The sequence below is a fragment of the Myotis lucifugus genome, unplaced genomic scaffold (genome assembly GCF_000147115.1).
Source record: "Myotis lucifugus unplaced genomic scaffold, Myoluc2.0 scaffold_57, whole genome shotgun sequence".
In the NCBI taxonomy this organism is placed as follows: Eukaryota; Metazoa; Chordata; class Mammalia; order Chiroptera; family Vespertilionidae; genus Myotis; species Myotis lucifugus.
The window spans coordinates 6,263,252-6,275,355 of record NW_005871105.1 but is presented as its reverse complement, the minus strand read 5'-3'; positions in this window follow the sequence as shown (position 1 = coordinate 6,275,355).

Here is a 12,104-nt window from a genome sequence, read left to right as displayed (position 1 = left end):
CCCCGAGGGGTCTTGGATTGCGGGGAGGGATGGTTTCTCGGGGGCCACCCCTGGAATTGGGTCCCCTCCTCTCCGGGTCCAGTGGGTCCCCGGAGACCCCCACTTCCCAATCACTGCAGCTCAGCAGCCCCTGCTTGGAGCTTCTCCCAAAATATTTTTTGGCCAGCTCCAAATGGATTGGTTGAATGGTGGGCCGGTCCCTTAGGCTTTTATAAATATAGATTATATATACAGGGGGTCCCAAAATAATGTATACACACTTTAACAGCTGATAGCCAAAGTCGAAAAATGAAATGTTTTTTAATAACCCCTTTTTTTTAGCTTACCCAAGGGACACAGACACTGGGGCGGTGGGGGCTTCCCCAGGGTGGAAATGTTTCGGGGGGGGGGGGGGGTGTCAATTGGGGAAAAAGGAGACATATGTAAAGCTTAAGATAATTTTTAAAAAACACTTTATAATTATTCAAAGTGTATACATTTGGGGGGATGCCCTATATTTAAAATATTTAGAAATACCTAGAATGCCTCACTTCCTAGAATGCCTCACACACACACACACACACACACACACATATATACATATATATATATTTTTTTTAAAATATATATATGTATAAAATTGATTTCAGAGAAGAAGGGAAAGGGAGAAATAGAAACATTGATTGGTTGCCTCCTACACGCCCCTTACTGGGGGATGAGCCCGCAACCTGGGTTTGTGCCTATCCCCTCTATCCTCTCCCTCTGCCCCTGCTGCCTCAGAGAAAACCATGGCCCAGGAATCAAACCTTATGTAACCTTCTGGTCAAGGCTCAACCACTGAGCCATGAAGCAGTGCCTCACTTCCTTTCTATTCCTTAAAGTGTCTTACTGCTTCATTTTAAGGACTAGGTATCAAACCACTTCTGATCATCTCTTTTATTTAATCTAGGCTTTTAGTAAAATTCAATATATATTTGTTCCATGAGTATCCTTTTGAAAGGAAAAAAATGGCTTTTGATTTAAAAATAATTTTTGGCCAGCACCTCCTGATGTGTCCCTTTCCACTCCCACTAACATGCATATGAAGACAGAGCAAAAGGACCAGAACCCAGCACCAACAAGCGTGGCTGGCAGTAATATGCTACGGGAGTAGACAGAGGAGGAAGAATAGAGGAATGAAAAAACAAAATGCAATGGCAAACAGAAGCTGTAAGGGAAAATACCATGAAAGAATTAATACTTGGTTCCCAATAAGCACTCATTTTAAAGTTAAAAACGACTTTCTCAGAACCGAATATTTCCTTGTTCTCTCACCTAAAACTTCTGTATCTAATTCAATGAAAGATAAACCTACACTAAGGCGGGTTTGCCAATGCGTTCTGACATCACCTAACCAAGAGCTTTTTGAGTTATTATATAACATTGTTAATAAAGCTAAAATAATCAGATCAAGAAACTGAAAGTCACAACCGATGGCACCTGACTGACGAACAGAAGGTAATAAACAGTGGCTGTGGTTACTCCCTGCATCAGAGAAGGTGAGAGCCCAAGGACACTCACTATTGGCTTTTAGTCTTTAACTTTCTACTGTCCCTAAAGATTAACATTTTTGTGAAGTAAAACCCTACACAAAACTTTAAAATAAAATAAAAATGACTGTGGATTTCTGCTTCCTTCCTATTTCACATCCCCACCTCATTTCTTGAATTCTTGGTTCACTTGATCACCACCATACTATCTTCAAAATCATTGCTTTCCAAAATGATTTCGTTCTAAACAATCTGTGCAATGTCTGGCATGCCAGTAGCTTAGTGTGTTAACATTTCCAGGTTACAACTGAATTTTACTCCTGTCTTTTTGGAGGTACATCTTAATTGACATCATAAATCTAAGAGCAGAATTTTAGGCACCAATGCAGACGAGGGAGGGTTAGACTTTGTAGCTGGCAGATCATGCCTCCGAGCTCTCATCTGCTGCCCCTAAGAACAGCAGCATTAGGGAGACTCCTAAGGGCACTAAAACCCAGCCCCGGCTTAACCTGTGATGTGATGAGGTGGCTAGAAACAAAGAGGCGAAAAGCACTTTCCTATAAATGTTGCTTCAGGCATTAAATACCGGGGTCTAAGGGCAAGTATATATTTAAGCAAAAGTGGATGCTTTTTTCCTTAAATTCTAAAAAAATCCACTGTTTTGTATTGAATTTTAAAATCTCAATGGAAGAAGCATTTTGAACAAAACTTCCTAGCATTTCCACGTGACGTATTTGTACCAGAATAGAAGTTGGTGCAAAACGCAATGCTCCCTTGGCTACTTCATGAACTGCTTATTGAGAAGACAATTATAGTAATGCAGATATTTAATATCATGACTTTTTACATCAAATCACTTCATACATTACAGTTAGCACATTAATACTGAACATATTTCATCAATAATAAACCAAAAATACTAAAAAACATGGTATACCATTCACTATGTTCTGAAAGTTCCTATCTTAAGAGGAAGTAATTTACAGTCACACTAACAGCTTTCTATCTACTACTAAATAACACTAGCTTTAATACTTTAGGGCAAACACTCAAGGAGACTAATTTAAGAAGATGCCACAGCTCCTTTCAATTCTGTGAAATGGATGAGATGCTGAGAAAACATACAGTACATCCTGAGTGGCCAGCCACCTGCTGTCCATTCTATTCTCTGTAAAAGCCAAACTGCCAATCTGAAACCCTGTCTGACCATTAGATTTCAAGAAAAGGAATGCTGAGCTGTCTTTGCATCAGCAAAAGTTGGAGAAGACAAGTATGAACAACAACAACAACAACAGAAACGTGTTTACTGAAACCAGTCTAAAACAACTGGAGTAATAAGAGAATATGAACATTTTTAACAGTTCTTTAATGTAACATGGATAAGATCAATTGAAAATAAACTTTCAAGAATATAAAGTTTTTGCAGAAATTTCTCTCAATGAATGGGCACAGAGAGGGAATGCAGCTTGTTAGCTGTTTATCTCTGACAGTAGCTGGGAAAACAAAGGCTTTGATATTTAATCAACATATGTCTGCGTGTTTCAGAGGCATAACAATAGATACAGTGGTTCTCAACCTGTGGGTCGCGACCCCTTTGGGGGTCGAACGACCCTTTCATAGGGGTCGCCTAAGACCATCGGAAAACACATTTATAATTACATACTGTTTTTGTGATTAATCACTATGCTTTAATTATGTTCAATTTGTAACAATGAAAATACATCCTGCATATCAGATATTTACATTACGATTCATAACAGTAGCAAAATTACAGTTATGAAGTAGCAACGAAAATAATTTTATGGTTGGGGGTCACCACAACATGAGGAACTGTATTAAAGGGTCGTGGCATTAGGAAGGTTGAGAACCACTGCAATAGAAGGAGGAAGGGAGGGAGGGAGGGGAGCCCCGGAAGGAGGGAGGGGAGAGAGGGGAAGGAGGAAGGTGGAGAGAGGAAGGAGGGAAGGAAGGAAAGGGGGAAGAGGGAAGGGAAGGAAGGGAAGGAGAGAGAAGGAAGGGAGGGAGGGTGGAACAGGGAAGGAAGGGAGGAAGGAGGAGGAAAGGAGGAGGGAGAGGGAGAGACAAAGAAGAGAAAGAAAAGACGATATATATCTAGTTATAATACCGAGTATAGTCAGCTGTTATGAACCTAAGTCTGTGGCATCTTGATGCCCTATTACATGAATATAGCTCTCCATGGCGGATATTTATTCTCCCCTCCCCCTCTTGCCTCTTTCTTATTCTTCCTAGAAACAGACGCATCATCCAAAGAAGAAATCACTGCTGCTTCTAAGCAAGTGAAAACAATCTACTGTCCAGGTGCATGTCTGTCAGGGGGCTGGACAGCAGGTGTTTGAAGAAATGACAAGGGCTCGCTCCTGCAGCACAAAGAAATCTGCCCCTTTTGTCTACATCACCTACCTTTATCCCTTTCATGAACCTGCTTACAAGTGTGCCTGAGAGAAGAAGAAAACTAGTTCGACAACAGCCTTGATTTTCCTGTCCTGAGCCTTCACCCAAGTTCCAGCATCAGCCCCATGAATATGAGGGGAAAACATGGTGCAAGGTCAGAGAACAAATCCTCTCATCCGTACATCCCCGACACCTCTGCTCAGAGAAGCCCACTCTACCTCCTTCCTTGTTCTTTGTGAGCTAATTATATAAAATTACATGTAATGTAGTGCAAAAATTCACATAGTAAGGTATCATTTTCAAATATTAAATCGGGAAAGAACATTTTAAATAATAACTGATTGCTAATGTTAGTAATAAGAAACTAATACTCCCATGCATTGCTAGTGGCATAGTAAATTAGAAACCTTTTTGAAAAGTAATTTGGTGACTTCAGTTCAATATGATGGACTGAGCTGATAGGGAAAATCTCTCCATTAGACACAAACACATAAAATTACTGAATAAGATAAAACATTTTTAATACCTAATCTTGAAACCAAGAGAACAAAATCTCCAGAATCCAGAAGAAAAAGGGATCCAGAAGGCAGGGGCCAGTTACAGGCGAGAGCTGAGCCATCAAAGAGAGAAGGATCAGTCACAAGGAGATCGTGACCTGAGCTAAATGCACGAAGGGCTTCCCATCAGCCTCCACTGGAGGTAAAAAGAGAGACATTCCAAGAAGTTGGGATCCGAGGCCTGGACTGTGCTCAGGGCTGGATGCTCAGACTCATAGTCCCCTGTGACTCATGGACCCCAAACAGAAACCTGGATATGTGACTGGTCTGGGAGTAGCTCATGCCCCACTTCTTTTAAGTCCGGTTCTGTAAACTGGAGCACAGGGGATGTCTCTGGGAAACAATCCCAGGGAAATGCCTGTAACCCCAAGAAAGTGCAAGGTTAAGAACACAGAGATGCACATGTGAGAAGCATTAGACACCGTACACTAGAGATTTCTGCATCCCAGGCACTGGAGGCAGCAGGACACTCGGAAAAAGACTAAGCAGGCTTCCAATGCTCAAACGGATAAAAGGAAGAATACAAAACAAACTACAGTATTAGGCCAGAATAAGGCTGCTGCATGAAAAAAAGTAAAAAGGGGTGAGAGAGAAATAGAAATTCTAGATGAAAAGCAGAGCCACTGAAATAATCCCACTGACAGCATCCTAACCGGTGACGGTGCCAGGGAAGTGAGCTTCCCTGTTGTCTTTTCAGTGGCCCTGCAGATAGGAGCTGAGTATGACTAACCGCCTGCATTAGATGATGCCTCTCACTGAAATTTCTGTTATCATGTAAATTTTGGAATCTTGAGAAGCAAGTTCAGGTCGATTTTCTCTTCATTCAATACAACTTAAACATCTCCAACATAAAGGGATTCTCTACTGCTATGTTCCCCTCATTACTCACACTGTAACCCATATGCTTATGGGCAAAACCTCTCTGAGGAGCAGGAGCTCCCTGGGAAGCATTCTCAGGCCTCCGGCCACTGGCAGGAGCTGCCGGAGAGGATGCAGACTTTGCCGGCACTTTGCCGGGCCTGGCAGAGTGCCTCAGAAAACATCTACTGAATTAATAGCCCATTACGGGGTTCTTATAAACGGACACCTTTTCTTACCTATGCCTCAAGGCCGCAAGACGGACACAGAATAAATCATCTTTACCTGCATTTTAAATACTATTCCTAGAAAGTGTAATATAAACCACGCCTGAATTTGTCACACAAATCATTAATTTCCCATAATTCCTAATTAACCTTGAATGCCTTATGTTCTACAGAAAACCATATTTAATTAATTAGCAATCTATACTTAAAAGCTTTTTACTCTATGCCATTCAATCAAAGAGACTAACATACATTCGTATTTAGGATTCATGGTGTAAGAATTTCTAGCACTGCATCTTAAAAAACTGAAGATTAAGTGTTTCTTCCAAAGGTTTGGACTTAAGAAAAATTTCTTTCAAAGGACTTTCAAAGGAAGCTTTGAGGATCTGTTATTGCAAGCTCCAGTGATAACCACTTGATGACTGAAAACCCAATTCCAATATCTGCTGCTATCACCAAAAAACGTTCCTGCAGAGCTCGGGTTTCTCATCCTGCTGCCTGCAAAACAGAGAGTCTATCTGCTTTCTCATCATCCAGGAATTTCACCTTGTACCCTCATGTTGTGCAAGATATATCTGTCTTTAAATTGCAGCGTCAACATCTTTCCACGGAATTTCCTTATTCTTTGATGTCTCAGTGTGCTGATATTTCAATGTCAAGAAGCCCCGGACACGCCCCCGAGTGATCTGAGGCATCATGTGTGAGGTGCAGTTTACAAAATCAGTCCTTTCCAATCTAACTATAAACCCTACACGGGTCCTTTAGAAAATTCCTTCTCCCCCTTTTATCAACTATTTAAAAAAAAAAAACACCTGAATACAGGGTGGGGCAAAAAAAAAAGGTTTACAGTTGTTCATATGGAAGAAAATACAGTAATTAGTAAATAATAATAATGAAAGAATAAACTGTCGTGTACTCACAACTGTAAACCTACCCTGTATTGTATGACTATAAAACAGTGAGACTGACTTTTTAAGAAACAATTCAGAAGTAGTATTTCAACCTAAGCTGTGGCCCTTGGCCTTTGTGTATGTATTTATGCATGTACAAGTTCACCTCTCCCTTTGCACAGAAGGCTTGTAATGACCATAACAGAGGATCATTAAAAAGCTTCAGCCAGGCCGGCGAGCTCAGTGATTGTCGACCTATGAACCAGGAGGTCACGGTTCAATTCCCGGTCAGGGCACATGCCTGGGTTGCGGGCTCAATCCCCAGTTGGGGGTGTACAGGAGGCGGCCAGTCAATGATTCTCTCTCATCATTGATGTTTCTCTCTCTCTCCCTTTCCCTTCCTCTCTGAAATCAATACAAATCTATTAAAAAAAAAAAGCTTCAGATCCTCCCAGAACTTAAGAGCCTTGTTCTTCTTCCAATGATGTTATCATGGCTTAGAACACTTCTGTACCTGCCTTTAGGTGCAATTTCTTAGACAGGCAAGAACATTGTTCTTATCTTGAATCTGCCTGACATTTATTCTCCTTCCGGCTAGGGCCTTCACTGTTCTGCGACTTCCCCTCCACTTCCACCCCCATCCCTCTTACCATGTGATTCATCAGCCACAGGAAAACTACCCTGGCAGGTGTAGTTGGAGGGTAAGGGCAGAGGAAAGCACTTAGAGTTGGAAGGCTAAGGTGCAGGAGAGAGGAACCCACCCTGTGATGACAGGCATCACTACACAGGTCCACCATTAACTGTAGCTCAGTAACGGGGTTACAGGTGGATACAGGCCCAGCTGGATACAGAGAAATTACCACTGCATGCCATGTTTCTTCTAATAAATGGTTTGGGATCTGTTATTTATACATTTATCTAAAACTTCCCTAGTGGATTTTGTCCAAAACTCCCTCTGAGAAAGGTAACCATATTTGATTGCAGAATTTTAAAGAAAAAAAACTCTAACTCACCATTAAAGAGAAAAAGATCAGAAGCAAAAATCTAATTAGAGGACATGCATTTCAAGCGCAGAGTTTTTCAAACTTGAAATCTTTTGGTTGTTGGACAATGAGACTAAATATAGATGTTGGGATCCATTAGTTCTGAGTTCCTATCACAGGCAGGCTTCCCGAACTTCTCTCAACTTCCATTTCTCCTCCCAATCCATTGACCTCACACGGAGATTTTGAGGACTAAAGGACAGTATAAATGAAAGGGCACCATATGAGCTCTGACAATAGCTACTGACAGACACTTAATAAATACCTGGCTTCTCCTTTTTTACAGTTACCTTTTGAAGATGATAATGATGTTGCTGTCTATCGTCGTTGAGTGTTTATTATGTATTAGTTACTGCATCGCCATCCTATATAGTAAAGAGGTAATATGCAAATTGACCCTCACGCTGTAAGACCGTCACAAGATGGCGGCGCACACAGCAGGGGCGGGGCCAGCGGCTGCTCTGTGCGGCTTCCGCCAGGGTTCCTGCGGCCCCACAGGGGCAGGACTCCAAGAGTTGGAGTGGTCCCATGGCACTGAGGCGGGGGGCGGGGTCATGGGTCTCTCGCGATTTCTCGCGACAGGTCACTAGTCTATAATAATAAAAGCGTAATATGCTAATTAGACCAGACGTGCTTCCGGACAAAGCCGGGGTTGTGAGGGAAGCCCGGGTCCCGAGTGCCAGAGGGTAGCCGGGGGAAGGAAGGCCTATTCCTACGTGAATTTCTACACTGGGCCTCTAGTTATAACATAAGAACCCTGAGGCTTAGGGAAGTTACAAACTTTTCCAAGGTCACAAGACAACAAGCCATACCCTTCTGACTCCAGAGCCAGTGTTGTTTTCCACAAATGTTTACTCCCTTCTCTTATCCGTTACTACAGAAACATGCGGACACTCCATTCTGCTTCTTCCTGACCTGAACTGTGAATAAACCTATCATGTGTAACAATGTATTGAAAAGCATAAATCCCAGGTTGCCAATCACAGCTATGTATGTCATACTTCGGTAATAAATACAGAAAAATATTCAAAAAAGATGAAAAACAAGAACTGTTTTTATTTCAATCAATGCATTGTAGACTAAATGCTAATGCTCATCACTAAGTCATAGTACTGGAAGTCAAGACTTTAAACCTCATCTACTATACCCACATATCTGATTCTTAGCCACCTTCACATCGCTGGGCATGAGGGTGTATATTTATGTATGTGTATGTGTATGTACTTGAATGACAACTTTCAAGTATAGATTGCTAATCAATTAAATATGGCTTTCTATAGAACATAAGGCATTCTAACATAATTTAGGAATTATGGGAAGTTATTATTTATGTGGCAAAGTCAGGTATATGTATGTGTATGTATGTATGTATATGCAAATCGACTGAACAGCAGAACAACCAGTTGCTATGACGGGCACTGACTACAAGGGGGCAGACGATCAACATAGGAGCTGCCCCCTGGTGGTCAGTGCACTCCCACAGGGGGAGTGCCGCTCAGACAGAAGCCCTGAGCCAGGCTCACAGCTGGCGAGCACAGTGGCGGTGGCGGGAGCCTCTCCCACCTCCACAGCAGCACTAAGGATATCCAATTGCCGGCTTAGGCCCGCTCCCCCTGGGAAGCGGGCCTAAGCTGTCAGTTGGTCATACCCCGAGGGCTCCCAGACTGCGAGAGGGTACAAGGCTGAGGGAACCCCCGAGTGCACAAATTTCATGCACCAGGCCTCTAGTATAATATACATGACAGCAAGTTCACTACTTTCTAAGGCAGGTCACTCAATCTTTGGCCACCATTATTACTAAATCAATCTTTATAACATACAGCCCAATTTTCTTCACTTTCTCCTTATCCTACAGTGGGGTTTCCAGACTCCATAGCATCCTGGTAGCTCTTACCTATCTGATATATCTGCCTTATACTGTGGATCCAGAACTATCACAATACAACCAGTGGCCTCCTCTGACTAACAGAGTTGGCAAGCCTCTCTCCTTCAACTACATATAACAGAACCAAATAGATTCCACAATGTACATTAAGTACTTAGTTACATTCCACTCTAATGTGGGATATGAAGTGTTATAAGCCAGCGCACAAGTCATGCGGACACTGGCAGAATTTAGAGAAGAGAGAAAAGGAGAAGGGACTCAGAGAGACTTCCAACAGGAAAGCAAAGGGCCAGAGTTCAGCTGACAATGGAAGAGAACAAAGTAGGGTGGCAGCAACAGAAGTAAGTAATAGGGTCAAAGGAAATAACTGGTGATGAAGGGAAGGTATCCAGATTGGAGGTAAATGAGGAAATGAAAGCAAAACAAAGCACAGTGAAGCAAGCAATTCTTCTAAGTCCCATTGGGGGGTGGAGGGGTCCAAAAGAGCACTGAAATAGAGCAAAAGTATGACAGGAAGTCAAAGCGACTTAAGCCAGTTAGAGACCATGAAGCTTGTGATGAGCGGGAGTGGAAGGCTTAAGGTCATGGTTTACTTAATCCACAAGTGAGCACACTGTTCCAATGTCTGGAAAGTGGCAGCTAAATTCCCCAGCAGCCAAAGAGGCTTCCTCACACTCAATAGCAACTCACCAGACAGGTAGAACTTCATTTAGAAGCTAACAACTAGACAAAGATTGGGATAACCAAAGTAGGCCACCTTGGGTTGTTATGCTTCCCAGTGTTTTGCTCTCTAACAATACCAAAATAATTTCATGCATACCATCCACTAGGAGTTTGACGTTTTTAAAAATTCCTGTAACTAAAGATCCTATTTCATATTTAGAATACAACAGCAAAAATTAGATGAGTACACCCCGCCTCGATGGAAACACAGTAATTCTAGAGGTCTGCCTCAGAACACCCCCTCATCTGTCAGGGATAATTGATGGGGTAACATTTGTTCTCCAGCTGCTGTGCATTTTTTGACTTATCGTTGCTCTGGATCACACCACTCAGCATTAAAAGATAATCATTTTGTTTCCCTCAGCACAAATAATACAAAATCCATGCAGTGATGCACGGAGGATTCTATTACAACGTCTTGCTATCACACAGGGAGAAATCCTATACCTCCTTCATATTTGTAGACTTAAAAGGGAAAACCAGACAAGTGTGTGAAATTCTAGTGGGCAATAATCTCTAATTTTAATAACTGTGATTCCAAGTTTTAACTTTATATTTTAATACTTAAAAGAGCATATTTATGAGAATTATCAGGGGTTAACTAAATTACTCCAACTTATTTCTGTCGTATTTTAAATGCTAGTTGACAAAACTGTATCACAAAATAGTATCTTATCTGTCATGTTATAAGATACTAATCGGTGGTAAAATTACTATGGCATTCCATGTGCCAGTTTTCACCAGACCTTCATTCTATGGTTCTCAAATGAAATCCAACGCGCCTGAAAGCACAACTCCACTTATCACTGACCTCAAAGGCATAGCCTCTGAAAACAAATGATAGCAGGAGTGGAGTATGGGGGCTGGGGGGGGGGGAGAAGGGGGGAAATAACAGAGAGATGGATAACAAGGAAAAACACGTTAAGAAGATAGAAAAATATATAAATATTGAATTCAGGATTCCCTAATAGAACTCTAATCCTCAGAATACTTTTGCCTTCTTTTACTTCCCTTATGAGAAAAACCTTATAAATCAGCAGCCGGTAAGTATTAGTCAATAAGGAAATCGAAGAACAATTTAAAAATTAATATTCTGCAAAGTGCCAAATCAATAAGTAAAAGGTAATCTCTGAATTGATGATTGAAAATTTGTGACTCTTATAGTTCAAGGCTGTTTTGAAATTTTTAGATTATGTGCAATAGAAAGATAGTTCTCATATATTACACTTCTATACTTTTCAAACACCTTATAGCATTAAAAAGAAAAGGAGGAATAAAGATATCTGAGATAAGTATCTAATTCTTCAAACCTAAGATTTAAGCTTAATCTATTTTTTAAAAAATCTTTTTACTATAGTAATCCATTTAGGACTACCTGTTCCCATTTTAAAGCATGTTTTAAATTGGAACATGGAAAACTTCCTCGAAATGTGTTGGGTCATGAAATTATTTCTACACCCTTGAAAACATGCAGAGAGTCCACATTTCAGTCAATATATTTGGATAAAATACATTCTAATGTGTCTATTTCTCTAATATGCATACAAGTCTGAAATGTGCCATGTTTTCCTAGAATACTGGATTAATGTAAGGACACAAATTTCCTTAAGAAACCATGAAAAAATAACATTTAAGGGTGAACAAGTCAACAGTTCTGTTTTTCAAAAAATAATAAAAAGTTTCCTATTTATATTCATATAAAAATGACAGTGGTCAAATTATAACTCTTGTCTGACACCGCTACTACCTCCCGTTGTATTATACATAGCACATCATATAACATTATGTTTTAGTGCTTCTTAAACTGGAATCTAATATACAGTGACTACCACTGTACTCACAGATAGTTTTTTTTAAGTTCTGAAGACAGAACTCCTCTTCAAGTGACGATTTGTGCCTTACACCATTTAAATCGGATATGTCTTTAGATTCTAGATCCTTAAATAAATTAAAGCACTGATTTAAGATCAAGATAACGACACAACATGGCAAGTTTTGTAC